The following is a 13,889-nucleotide window of genomic DNA, read 5'->3' on the forward strand; positions in this document are numbered from 1 at the left end:
ATTACACTTCAAAATAAGAAACAAAAGAGGAGGAGGAAAAAAATGCTGAAAAACATGTAATGTGCAGTTTATCTGTCTTGCACATGTAATACATGATTCAAAGAAAGGAGAGAAACAGGAGGAAAATGAGAGCAGCTGTAAAATGCCACAACTGATGACTTCTGGGGGAGAATCCAGGAACCGAGGAGAACTTCTGTTTATGTGACCTGGCTTAAGTGATTTCTGTGGGCACCCTGAGGATGCTGAGTACTCCTCAGGGTCCTACAACAGGATAAGGATCATGAGAAGCCTCCCAAATATCAGCTTTTAAAACACAGGCTTTCAGACACAAACACATTTTGGGACAACCTGGATAGTAAGTTTTCTTTTAAAAAGTGTTGAAGTATACTGACATATTTGATTAGTAGAAGTAATGCAATTCTATATCACTGCAATCTCAAAACAAGATTTGAAAACTTGAAGAAACTCTCAGCAGCCAAAAACGAAAATGTTATTTTTAGAGTAGATGAACTGGTAAACAAGGATTTGGTTTAAATTAAACCTAAAAACCAGCAATTTCACGCTCTCAGATTTTGTGTGTGTGTGTTCCTCTTTTGTAGGGTTCCATATGTTCAACCTCTAATTTTTTCCATTTGCTGAAAAACCTTCCAACAGTGTGTTAAGCTATATGGCTAATACCAATAATTTACTATTTGTTTTCTCTGTCTTGATTTTGTTCCATCTTTACGAAATTGGAGGAGAGGACAGGGAATAATCAGGGATGAAAACTATTCCTGTAGTATATCCAACATGGTCAGAATCCAGTAGGTTCTTGCAAAAACATACTACTGCCTAATATTTCCAAAATGATGTCTGGACAAAGGAAAATACATTGGAGAATAAAGGTTTTATTGGTTTTGGTCTTGGTTTTGTTTATTTCCTTTAAAAAGGCCTTTCCTTTTCAAAGCCTTTAAACTTTATTTTTTTTTTCTTTGAATTTTCTTGTGTTTGACCATTCAATAATGTGGATGTTTTTATTTTTGCCTGAATATATCATAAAGATTCACCAGAGAAATGCTGATGCACAGGAAAGATGTGGAGCAGATTAAAACGATTTATTTCTGTTAAGTGATGAATAAGCAGGTCAATTAAGGCATGAAAGTAACCAAAAAAACATACGCAGTCTGATCAAAAAAGACCCAAATCACACAGCCTGCAGGCATATCTCCACCATAGATAGCTATGGAGGCAGAAATATCTCTTCGGTATGAGTAAAACTGTCAAAATCTCCTGCTCTTAGTGATGTGCATCAGCATCTGCACCTTCAGATCCAGGGTCAAGGGAGTGTGACCCGTTTGGCTCATGGCTAGTTGCTGGAGATGGATGGCCACCGAAAATTAAATACAGGATGTATAGAGGTTGGAGATGGACATGCACCAATTCCTAGTTTGCTGTGGGTATGAGATGGCTAGAGGAACAAAAATGCAACAAAAATAAAGCCCAGTATGTTGGGGTTTTTTATTGTACCATGTTCCAATACTGTTTTAATTGCAGCATGGGCAACTGGTAGCTCTTATTTCTGCTACAGCACTGGTGCTCCTTGAAGTTAATACTTGTGACCAAAGAGAAATAAAACATAACCACTTATGAAGCCTGAGTTTAGAGAAATCAAATTCTATGTACCTGCTGTGAAATGGCATCAATGGCACACAACCAAGATAGACACGGAGAGTTTCAGCTGAAAAATGTTTCTACTGTAAAGAAAACCAAAAAATCAATAGAGGATTATTAATCAGTCTGAATCAGGGCACAGAATTTGTTGTCCATCTAAAAATCAATTAATTCCTTGGCATATCTGATGTCACAAGCTCTTTTAACCCAAATTGTCTTACTGCCTGGGAGAAGAGCTGGCCCCACACCTTCCTGACAAAGCCTTGCCTGCCAGCATATTTCAGCAGAAATTTCTAGGTTCCTAAAATTGAGGGTGAATTTCGTGAAAAGGTTTTCTATATTGACATTTTGAGGGCAGGTAAGCTGTCATGAAAAATAAAACAATAAAGGAGTGGGGTTTGGAAGGATGGTGATGATTGTGGCATCACCAAATCACGGAATAGCTGAGTCTGGAAGAAAAAGAAAAAATGAAGATTTGCTTTAATTGATTTCCCTTTTCTCCAAATCCTTCTGAAATCTTAGTTATTTTAATCCCTCATGATAAAGCATTCCTTTGGAAAACTGATAAAAATACCTCAGATGTTTGAAATGGAGATTTTAGACAGCCTGATGTTACTATGTCTCTCCTCAACACAGTATCACAGAATCACAGGATGTCAGGGGTTGAAGGGCCCTGGAAAGCTCATCCAGTGCAATCCCCCCATGGAGCAGGAACACCCAGATGAGGTTACACAGGAAGGTGTCCAGGCGGGTTGGAATGTCTGCAGAGCAGGAGACTCCACAATCCCCCTGGGCAGCCTGGGCCAGGCTCTGCCACCCTCACCATGAAGACGTTTCTTCTCATATTTAAGTGGAACCTCTTGTGTTCCAGTTTGAACCCATTACCCCTTGTCCTATCATTGGCTGTCACCGAGAAGAGCCTGGCTCCATCCTCCTGACACTCACCCTTTATATATCTGTAAACACTAATAAGGTCACCCCTCAGTCTCCTCTTCTCCAAGCTAAAGACCCCCAGTTCCCTCAGCCTTTCCTCATAAGGGAGATGCTCCACTCACTTCAGCATCTTTGTTGCCCTGCGCTGGACTCTTTCCAGCAGGAGGGGCCTCATAGTTTAGAAAACCCTGAAATGTCACTTTGGATCAACAAAACCCAGGATCTAAAGCCGGTTAAACTAAAGGTGTTGCTTTAGGCTGGCAAAATAATTGTTTTCACAGCTCTGTTTCAAAGATAAATGAGAACTAGCTCAGTTCCTCTGCTACGTTTGTGTGGCTGCATGGGTTGCTGCTTCCTGCTGTTGTTGGGGTTTTATTCCAACTGGGCAAAGAGCAATAGAGAAATACAGCAGTCTGATATGGGTGTTCCTCATATGAAAATGAGGCCAAACGACTTCCATCAGTGCTCTCTACTCTCAGGAAAATTAAAATAACTGTCATGTGAATTATAACTGATGCATTCCAAAATAAAAGTGAGCAGCAATGAAAAAGAAGATTCACTTCATTTTCTGTTTTTACGCAATCCTGTATTTACATGTGTATATCAAATGATGATGAAGTCATCACTGAGCACAACTGTTTCAATTATGCGTATGTGTTTTGCTCAGAAATACACACATTGCGCTGTGTGTTATTTTCCGTCCTGACTCATATCATTTGAACCAGTAACCCGTGAGCTGCAGGAGGAGGAACAGCTGACATCTTAGGAAATGCGGTTTATTTTCCTGATGTATCTACAGCTGTAGCACAAATAAGCTGAGCACACTGGTGTAAACTGTGTGCTGTGTGTTTCATTTTGCTAAGGTCTCAAAAAATTTGTGCTGCATAAAAAGTCAAGTGAAAAGGCAACTAAGTCCCTCTAGTGCAAGGAAAAGTTAGTTGTTTTTTTGTTGTTGTTGTTTTGGTTTGTTTTTTTATTAAAACTATTTGACACCTTCAGAATTGCACCACACTTCCACATGTTTTTGGCTTTTTTGCAAGCCTTCCTGTGCTTCCAGCTCCCACTCCTCCCCTCCGTTCTCCCAGTTAATTAAACACATAAACCTGTGAGAAAGCCACAGCTAAACCCACCCTGCTAATAAAGGCCACTTCTCAATAGGTCCTAATGTCAAATACATTTCAGATGCCTGATGAAACCTCCCCACGAAGCAACACATTTAGCCACACGGCTGCCACTTGAGGTTGGTGATTACTCACAGCTCTAAGGCAGGGACTGAGAGCTACGTCTGCATGCAGAAAAGTTTTAATGAATGCCCCAACTATGGGTCTAAAAAACACGACGTTTGTATGCAGGCATTGGTACAAGCATGGACTTTATGGAGTGGACACTTACAACATCATGCTTATTGTCGCTAAATAAACTCATTCCTGCCAATAGCAGAAATATAATGGAAATGGGGGCTCATTCCGTAGCTCTTGTCACTAATTGAGACGTTGATGCCAAAATGATAATGCCCTGAAATACCTTGGATAGAGGGTTGGATAGACAGATAGGCTTTCCTCACAGGCAAAACCACTTCTGCACTTTGTCCACTTCAAATAGCAAGTTTGTGAGCCCTTTGTGTGATTTATTAAATACACCCGTTCTATATTTGCTCTTTAATCATATCTGATTTTACAGTTATAACATAATGATTATGTGCAAGAATATTTACTGCCTGTAGTAAACATAATGAATTAGTCCAGCTACACACCACTTTAATTTTATTTGATGACTATAAATCACTTCTGATTCAGCAAATTATGCTGTAGAAAACCTAGTAACTAAATGCTGTTTCACTTAACATTGCTAAATAATTGAATAAAAAGAAGTGCTGAGCAAATGGTGTGGAAGTAATATCTAGCATCACTCTTATAAAAATAAAAGGTTTTTTAAAGACAAAACTCATTTTCAGTAGCAAATAAAAAGCCTGGGGAAGAAAAAACATATAAAAAACCCCAAACAAATGAACAAAGAAACCCACAAAAAAGCACACAAATACACACACAAACCTATTGCCTTGTTTATTTTAGGAAAAAAAAAAAAAAAAAAAAAAAAGAAAGAAAGAAGACATATTTATATAATATACATAATATTAATTTTACCAAAAAATTGCATTTTATGCCAGTAATTGCATTATCTTCCTGCAGAACTATTGGTAGCACACACTGGAGTTTCATTTTTGGAGTCACCAAGCATTGGCCAAATTTCCTTGACTTATCTTATAGTCAGAAACTGTTTAAGGGATGAGGTAAGGCTGGAATTGGAATTCATTCTAGGAAATTACTCTCTTAAACTGCCAAAGGCTTCATCATTATGATATTTCCCTGACCAAGAAACAAACAGGCATATATACGTATCTATAGAGGACATGTAATATGTATATTTATTTAGTTATTAATTAGTGAGTAGAACAAAACTATGTCATAGTTCTTGCCAGAATAATGTTTAAAACATGCATTTAAATATTTATTGAGTAAACTGGCCAACAATATCGGTTGACCAGTTTTATTAAGAAAATACTACGTGGCTGACAGCTACACCGAAGGAAACAAAATAATGGCAAGGTGTCAGAGACTTAGTAAGATAATGGCTCAAATAGAACTTGTTCATCCACACATAGGAGATGGGACATTTGTAGTCACTTGAGATGGAACATTCCAATGAGCAGGAGATGGGACATTCAGTATAGGCTAAATTGCGATTTACATATCAACGACAAACTAATGAGCCACAAACGAGGCCGGCTGGGTGATACAAGAGGTGGGGGATGTGTTGGAGAACAGGTAGCTCCGACTTCTGAGAGGCCTAACGTGGCACTAAGGGAAAAGCCATGACCCTTCAAGATGGCCCAAGACTTGTCAATCTTATGCAATCACTCACCCAGACTTTTCCATCTTTTGCAATAACACCACCACAAAAGACCAAAAATTCCACAAGCAGGCAAACTAGAGGGCTATAAAGGCCCACCTTGTGCAAGCACTGGAGGCATCCACCCACCATCCTGAGGACCGCTGCACCCACCAGTCTCACCACATGAACTGAACAAGACACCAGAGGACACCGCACGTTGCTGGATCTGAGACTATGAACTCCATCACACATAAAGCAGAGCCATAAGGATGGTAAAATCTTTCTCTCTTATAATTCTATTCTTTTGCTTTCCTTTTTTATAAGTAACATAGTAACATTAGATTTACAGCCCCACATGTGTTACAAACTTTTTATGTTTACCAGTTGGATCTACAATAACATAAATCCTTCTGCCACCAAATCATTTGCCAGTTGGGCAAAGCCGCAAAATAAAAGCCTTTTATTTACGAACCTTAAGTACTGTGTGTTCTGTTTTCCAAACAAGGGGACCCACGAACCTGAGTCATCTCTCCCCCCAACTCATACTTCTCGGTGGGACATGAGACAAGGGGACTTTAGAACACGCAGATGTAGCCCCTAGTGAACATAAGTTTGACATCCCTGCTTTAGAAGATTAGGGTTCACAGAGCCTCAAGAGAGGAATTGAGTAGTGCTACAAAAGTACAGAATTACAGTACAGAATTAGTTATGTGTAATAAAGATAAAGAAAAAAACTTAGCAGAGGTATTCACAATACTGAAATAGCTTGATGAATCCAGGCCTTTGAAACAGGCTCCTTAGGTGATCTGGAATACTGTGTCCAGTTGTGGCCCCTCAGTTCCAGAAGGACAGGGAACTGCTGGAGAGAGTCCAGCACAGGGCAACAAAGATGCTGAAGGGAGTGGAGCATCTCCCGTGTGAGGAAAGGCTGAGGGAGCTGGGGCTCTGGAGCTGGAGAAGAGGAGACTGAGAGAGGTGACCTCATTAGTGTTTACAAATATATAAAGGGTGAGTGTCAGGAAGATGGAGCCAGGCTCTTCTTGGTGACAGCCAATGATAGGACAAGGAGTAATGGGTTCAAACTGGAACACAAGAGGTTCCACTTAAATTTGAGAAGGAACTTCTTCCCAGTGAGGGTGGCAGAGCCTGGAACAGGCTGCCCAGGGAGGTTGTGGAGTCTTCTTTTCTGCAGACATTCCAACCCGCCTGGACACCTTCCTGTGTAACCTCATCTGGGTGTTCCTGCTTCATGGGGGGATTGCACTGGATGAGCTTTCCAGGGCCCTTCCAATCCCTGACACTCTGTGATTCTGTGATTCTGTGACTTCACCACTTCTTCACACAGAAAGTAAGGGATATTAGCTGTGGATATTTTTCCACTGGGCAGTAGTTAATGAAGACAAAACTGAAACCACTGACCGATTTCTGTTTGTTGTGTGCTTCATTTGTACTGGAGGAGAAGATCCCAGGTTTTGTGAGACAGTGAGAAGACACTCATGTGAAGGGTGGACTTGCTGGCCATTAAAATCTGTATAATAAAGTTTCAGGTCATATGATACAAGGTGGTGATTCAAAATATACTTCTGAATCATCTTTCTGCTTGTAAGACTTCCATCTCAGAATGTTTTCTGGGTGTTTTTTTAATATAATTTAAAAATCCTAAGTCCATTTCTAACAGGTGGCTGTAGCTAAGATCTCTGCAAGGAAAGAGGAATTCAGACAGGTTGCTTATTTCATTGTAGAACCACCTGATGTACACAGGTTTGTTACTTATACACCATTATTTTTAAACTACTTATTTATTTATAAATTTCCTCTTTCATTACTCTTGCAGATAAAGGGTTACAAAGCTATTTTTCACATGTTCACTACTTTTTATGCTCTTAAAGGTAGTGAAACTTTTCTACCTGTATAGTTTTCTGTTGGAAACAACCTAGCTGCATGCCATCCAGTGCAAGATCAAAGGCACATAGATCATGAAAGTGTTATATAGGTTCTATAAGAAAAAAGAAAATCACAATTCTGTAACCTACCACATATACACTAATATTTTATTGACAGAACAGCTGACCCAGAATAGTCAATGTAACATAATCATTTGACAAAACCCATCACTGTTGTCTGTTAAGGAAAAAACAAACAAACAAACAAAACCAATTATATTTAGTTGTAAAAAACATCTTGAAATAGATGAGGTAGATTATCTATGAATAGACAATGGATTGAAAGGAGGAAGGAGAAGTAGAAACATACATATTTTTATTTTAGCAAAGTATAATAGTTGTTTTAAGTCCTGTGCAACAATTAATGTAATCTATTTCCAAATGATCAAGAGAAGCCTAACAAGGTCTGCAAGTAATAAGGAAGAATTCAGGTTGGTCAAGACAAGAAAGATTGCAAGAATCTGTAAAAGCAGCTGAGAAATTTTGTGTCTGTAGAAGTCAAATCCAGGTGGAATTCAGTATCAAGATGTGTAAATGAAGATACTCTGGAAAAATTCAAGAATGGCTCAAAGTACATGTAATATACCCAGGTTCTGATTGAACTGCAGGCATTCGCATGGGAAAAACAAAACAAAACAAAACAAAACAAAACAAAACAAAACAAAATAAAATACTGCAAGTTGGACAGTAAAAAATTCTCTGTACTGATAATACCATGCCAACTGACAAAAACATATCATTCCCTCCTTCAGAATAATCTGTTCAGATATATCAGGAGTGTCAAACTCATTCTCACTGGGGGCCACTTCAGTCTCGTAGTTGCCTTCAAAGGGCTGAATGCAATTTTGGGACTGTATAAACGCAGCTGCTCCTACATTTATACAGTCCTAAAATTACATTCAGCCCTTTGAAGGCAACCTCGAGACTGATGTGGCCCCGGTGAAAATGAATCTGACATCCCTGAGATATATTGTCAACATATTGTAAGGGAAGAATAAAAAGAAAAGCAGTGAAGGTAACAGAAATAATTAAATATGTAAAATGCGTCCATCTGAAGAGCCACTAAACAGGCAAGAATCCTATTTTTAAAAGGGAGTCCAATAAGAGATTGCATGATAGACAGATGCACATGAAAAAGGCTGTACGCAGAAGGTGAATCATACTCATGACATGTGACAAGGATGTTAGTTGAAAATGTCAGGATAACAAGCAAAGTCATGTTTTGTAGTACGTGTAACCTACTTGTGGAAATCATTGCCACCAGATACCACACAGTTTTACCGTTTAGTAAAATGAAACCAGATTTGGGTGCTGGTATAAATATCAAGGACATCTGTCATTGTATTTGGTAGGATCTGTATTAATTAAAAGGTAAACACCCAACTGCTTCTGCTGTATGAGGCAGCTCATAGCAATGGGGATAAAGGCAACGAGGGGAATATCCTGCACAGCCGTAACACCTGCACTTACCTGTGAAGAATGTGGGCTGGACCAGTGTCACTTAGGATGCCGACAGAGCAGCATCTGGGGTGACATGTCAAAGTACCATAGATTTCCCCATTTTCATATTTAGAATCAGGTTAAATCTGTTTTTTCCAGTTAAATCTGATCCTGGCTTTGCAAAGCAGGAGCTAATTCTTTTTAGCTTACTTTTTCAAGTCTGTTACATGGACTTTGGACAATGATACTGAAATAACATTTCAAGTACATCACTCTGCCTAATGAATTACAGAGCTCTTGATTAATAGCACTTGTTCAACGTCAGACTGACAGTAGCATGAAGTATAAAAAACCCAGTGTTTCCACCTGATGTGTTTTCTTCTGTAAGGCAGACAAGGCATCATCAGTGCAGATTTTTTTTTTTCCTTTTTTCTTTCTTTTTCGCTTTAATTGTATTTTTTTTTTAAATATTTATATTTCTGCACTGGAGCTTGGATGAGACCAGCTATCCTCCAGGAGGTCTGCAGCAGGTTTGGTGAAGTGCCACTGCTTAGCATTGAGTCTGCTGCCAGAAAGCCCCAGCCCCATATCCGAACAGGCAGCACATTGATGGGGAGGCACAACAGGAGAAGAATGAAGCTGAAGGCATGTGCTGGTTGGGTCCATCAGCAAACAAACAGAGCTGCTGGAGTATCCATGACGATGTCACCGGTGAATTGCAGTTGACTGGAGGCATACTTCACCGCATGGTATCAGAGTTTATGTATTTTACTAACCTTATTTCACCGTGTTGAGGCTTTACAGCTTTATGGGGCCCCCAATCTCCATCAGCTTGACATAAATTCTTGTTGTGCGGTAAACCACAGCCTGTCAAGGGTTGCAGGGCCATCCTTGTATGTACAGCTGTTGCCTCTTTTTCCTCTTCCTCTTCCAAACCAGCAGGTTACTCTCCTCGGGGATGAGTAGGGAGGCACGTTGTAGTTCTAGGAGACAATAGCAGTTTTCAACCTTTTGTTAGACTCTCGCAAACTGGTCGTGGCATCAGTAGCAGGGAGGGTTTGTGTTACTGCAGCTATCTCTGCTCTCCCGCTTCCCCCTCTCCTCCCAGCAGCATCGGTGACACAGATTTTACAACAGCGATAAGCCTGCTTTTGTTTGCAGAATTTCTTTCCCATTCATTATTTTGTTGTCTTGGCTCATGAACACAACTGATGTCTGAGGGAAAATGCTGCCAAGACACCCAGATCCTGTGTTGTCATTCCTGGGTGTCCCCTCTTCTTGCAAAAAGCCCAATCAAGCCTGCCTCTTGAGTGCTACAGAGGGCCAGAGCTGAATTAAAATAGCTCCTGGAAATCATATGAGCAATGTATTTTAATGGTTTTTGAGGAATGAACTCCACTGAGTATCAGGAAGGGATCCTTCACCTTAATAAATAATACTGCAAGAGGTGCATGCTACTGGAGGAAGTAAAAACAGGATGAAGGCCACCAAAAAATATAATTCCTTTTTCTTTGGCAATGACTCTGGGCTTTAAATACCTTTTGGTAGTCTAAAGATATTTCCACTGCTAAAGCAAGGATGCTTTATCTGTAATGGCTGACAAACTAATGTTCTTTCCTGTTCTTCCTTCAGCTGGAACACTCAGAGCCTGATTTCCAGAAAGAGCATCTTGTTGGTGGATACAATTTTATAATGGTTGTGCACACCAGCTTTTCACTGCGGCTAATGGACAGATGTAGAAATGATGACACTGCTTACCTCATGAATTTGAACCTGTGACTTTCTCCTCCTCCAGAAATAGATGGCGCCAGTAAAAAAGAATGATCCATAAAGGTGAGGCATGAGCTCCTGCCTCCAAGAGCCCTGAGTTTTGTCCCTTCTCTCTGTGCCATCATGCTGTGTGGCTCTTAGTAGCACCTGCCTCAGTTTTCCCATCCAACTTGAAGCAATATCATCAAACCTCCTCATGGAGAGGCAGCGAGGGCTCATAGTGCATGAAAAAGACTGAGATCTTTGGGATTTGCAGTCCACAAAAAACCAAGGTATTATCATTAATACACAGGACAAACACTGATAAGATTTGTATTCAAAGGAGACAGAAATATTCATATTCTCCTTTTCTTTGCCACAAGGGGCATGTCCCATTTTAACACGTACAACACAGAGAGAGGTTGAGATCGTGGCTTAATTTTTTCAAGAATACCTTTTTTCCAGTGATTATCAGCAGCATCATCCTGACTGATCACCACACTTTTGAGGCTAAGCAGGGAAGGATGGAGAATCATAACCAAGCTGTGAAGAGGAAAAGTATGGCTTCTGAAGGAAATTAAAATGGTATTGCATAAGGAAACAGTAAAGTACACAAAGCCCTAGTGAGATATATTTTTGGCTATTTTTTTTTGTAACAGCTCATCTTATGCCAGACAAGCAGTAGTTTCTGAGTAGCTACCATAGTGATCCATAGGCAGAAATAATTGCAGTGGTTTTGCCTAGGAGTAATGAATCATAACTCGGTGGTAGAGAATTGCCATCCAGCTATTTAGTTATAGGGATAAACCTGAATTTACAAACTCTCACAACTGTCTGACAATGTAGCTCTGTTTTTCTGTAAAATAAGAATCTGGATGGAATTCAACTCTGAAACATTTTTCTTTTGCTGAGAGATCAGAGTGTTTCCTGGACACACCACTGACCAATTATTACTTCCAAAACAAACAAACAAAAAAAACCAAAACCAAACAAGCAAGCAAACAAAAACCTCACCAAAACCAAAACACAAACACCTATATTGTTTATTGCTGTATTTGTCTATTTTTTAAGCTATTTCACAGGTGCAAAGTGTTCCCAATAGTAGCTGATGCTGTGGCATTGATTAGATACCAACAACTCTGTGCATAAGAAGCAGTTTTCAGCGTCTGTAACAGTCTCTACTGAAAATGCTGGAGGCTGAATTTTGTCTTTGTGGAGCCCATTCCATGAAATGCCTTTGGTGAAATTGCAGGCTGTCGGGATGTGCAGGGTTTTTATCAATACGTCTGCAGAAGCACCACATTGTAGGGCATCTGCAGCATGCCCTAACAAAAGAAATGTGGTTTTGGTCCCTGGATGCCTTTATCAAGGAAGTGAAAGATCAAAACAGGGAAAATTTTAACATCACCCACAGCTGGTGATTTAGAGCATGTTGAGTATGTTTGAGCTTTTCCAGTGTTCATCTTCAGACACTTAAAGCAGTGCTTTTCTTTTTGTTGTATTGGATTTTCTCTGTGAATACTCCTTAGATATTGCCGAGATAAAAGAGTTGTCACGTACTGTTGACTGATGTGAGAGTATGTACAAGAGCTGATCAGAAACAGATCTGAGAGCTGCTTATGGGAGACACAAGGCAGATTTGAGACTAGAAACTCACTTCAGCAGCCCCTGTTCATGGGAGCAGCTTGCCAAAACCTGGCTTTTAGGAGAAGCACAGAGGACTAAGTGCTTTAATGAGTGACGTTACCAGACACTGAGGCTCCTGATTCAACCAGAACCCCAGTTACAGCGGGACTGAGAGAACATGCACAAACAGAGGCATTTTCTTGACCTCTCCCCCATGCTCACCAGGGGTGCTTTTAGGAGGTCGTGGTCCCCTTCCATACAGACACACAATTACTCACTTCAGCATCTGTAGTTTTTCAGTGGCCAACAGCTTCAAAGCAGAAGGATGCCCTGGACTGGGGACAGAAGGAGGATGTTAAACATCAGCCATATGTTAGGAATAACTACCCAGGAAAAAAGTAGAAATAAACAAAGATAAACTTCCCAGTGCACTTTCTGCCCAGATTAAAATACCAGGGTTTTTTTTGCTTTCTTTCAAAAATGGTGATGTTTGAGATGCATGGTGAAAATGTCTAGCCTTCCCATCCACGTAAGGCAATGGCTATCCCCAGCAGGTATTAAGTACAGTTGCCTGACAACACTTATTGCAGAATGAGAAACAATTTTTTGTGTTGCATGAATTAAAAAAGCAAAATGGAATGTGAGTGGCTGCTTTTCACAAGTGAAGCTACTTTGTACTCAGTAAAAACAAAAATTACACATTATGCTGGCTGAAGGCACCTAAAGTTCAGAGAGACAGTTCCAGTTCCCATCACACTTCTTTGCAAGATGCTTTTTACCAGTGTTTGAAAAAACTTCTGTCAGGAGGGAGCCTGTAGAAAAGGAAACTATCTATTCAATTTTGGAAGAAAAATAACACAAGAACAGCAATTCTAGCTGAGAAGCCAAGCTGGTTATATGCCGAATGTTTTAGAACTGTTCACTCTACTTTCTGTCTTTGACAAAACATAAATTCATTTTCCAAAATAAAAGAAAAGAATAAATTATACCATGACAGACTTTTCTGTTTTTACAAGGGGAAGTTTTGATATAGGAGATGCAATTTCACTGCGTTGCAGGAAGAGATTTCAAACTTCAGTGAGGAGATGCAAAAGGTGAAGAAAGGAAAAGGGACAGTAATCCTCTGTAATAAGAACTGGGATGAATTAGCAAATACAACTATTTTCTGCAAGTAGCCCTTCCCTTCTAGCTCTCTAGCAGAAGGAGCTTTGAGAAGCCAGTTGGCAGCAGAAGGATGCAGCGGGTCTGACAGCAGTAATTCCCAGAAAAACGGGTGGCCGTAGCTACAGGCGGAGCTGTGTATCCCCTTAGGCTCTACCATGGCTCTGACCGGCTTTACTAGGATAATGCCGTGGTGTGAGCAGCAGCTCAGACTTTGTGCATAAATTTGGCGGGGGGGAGATGGGCAGGATGTGTTTGCAGCCCTAGGCTATATATCACCTTCACACAGATGAAAACAGGGAAGGCAATTAAAGGCAGTGACTCTAAAACCAGTTCTGCTTCCCTCCCAGCCCTGCCTCTGCCACCCTTGGGAAGACAGAGCAGTAAAAGAGTAGCTGCATTTCCACCTGAACATGGGGGCTGATGCTGTGCGATGCTTCCCCTGCCCTCCTGCTCCCCACACACCTTTTCTTCCATGACAGTCAGTTAATCTTC

General features: G+C 40.3%; 1 long non-coding RNA gene across 8 annotated transcripts in view; it reads left to right on the forward strand.

Annotated features, from left to right (window-relative positions):
* Positions 1 to 13,889, forward strand: part of LOC110356824 (uncharacterized) — a 156,043-nt gene that overhangs the window by 76,089 nt on the left and 66,065 nt on the right. For 7 of the 8 annotated variants that reach the window (XR_010469070.1, XR_010469071.1, XR_010469069.1 and 4 more), the window contains 2 exons: positions 9,349 to 9,607; positions 10,491 to 10,691. This is a non-coding gene — a long non-coding RNA (uncharacterized LOC110356824). The remainder of the gene's footprint in view (positions 1 to 9,348; positions 9,608 to 10,490; positions 10,692 to 13,889) is intronic. The other variant, XR_010469072.1, reaches the window with a different exon arrangement.

The sequence above is a fragment of the Columba livia genome, chromosome Z (assembly GCF_036013475.1).
Source record: "Columba livia isolate bColLiv1 breed racing homer chromosome Z, bColLiv1.pat.W.v2, whole genome shotgun sequence".
NCBI lineage: Eukaryota > Metazoa > Chordata > Aves > Columbiformes > Columbidae > Columba > Columba livia.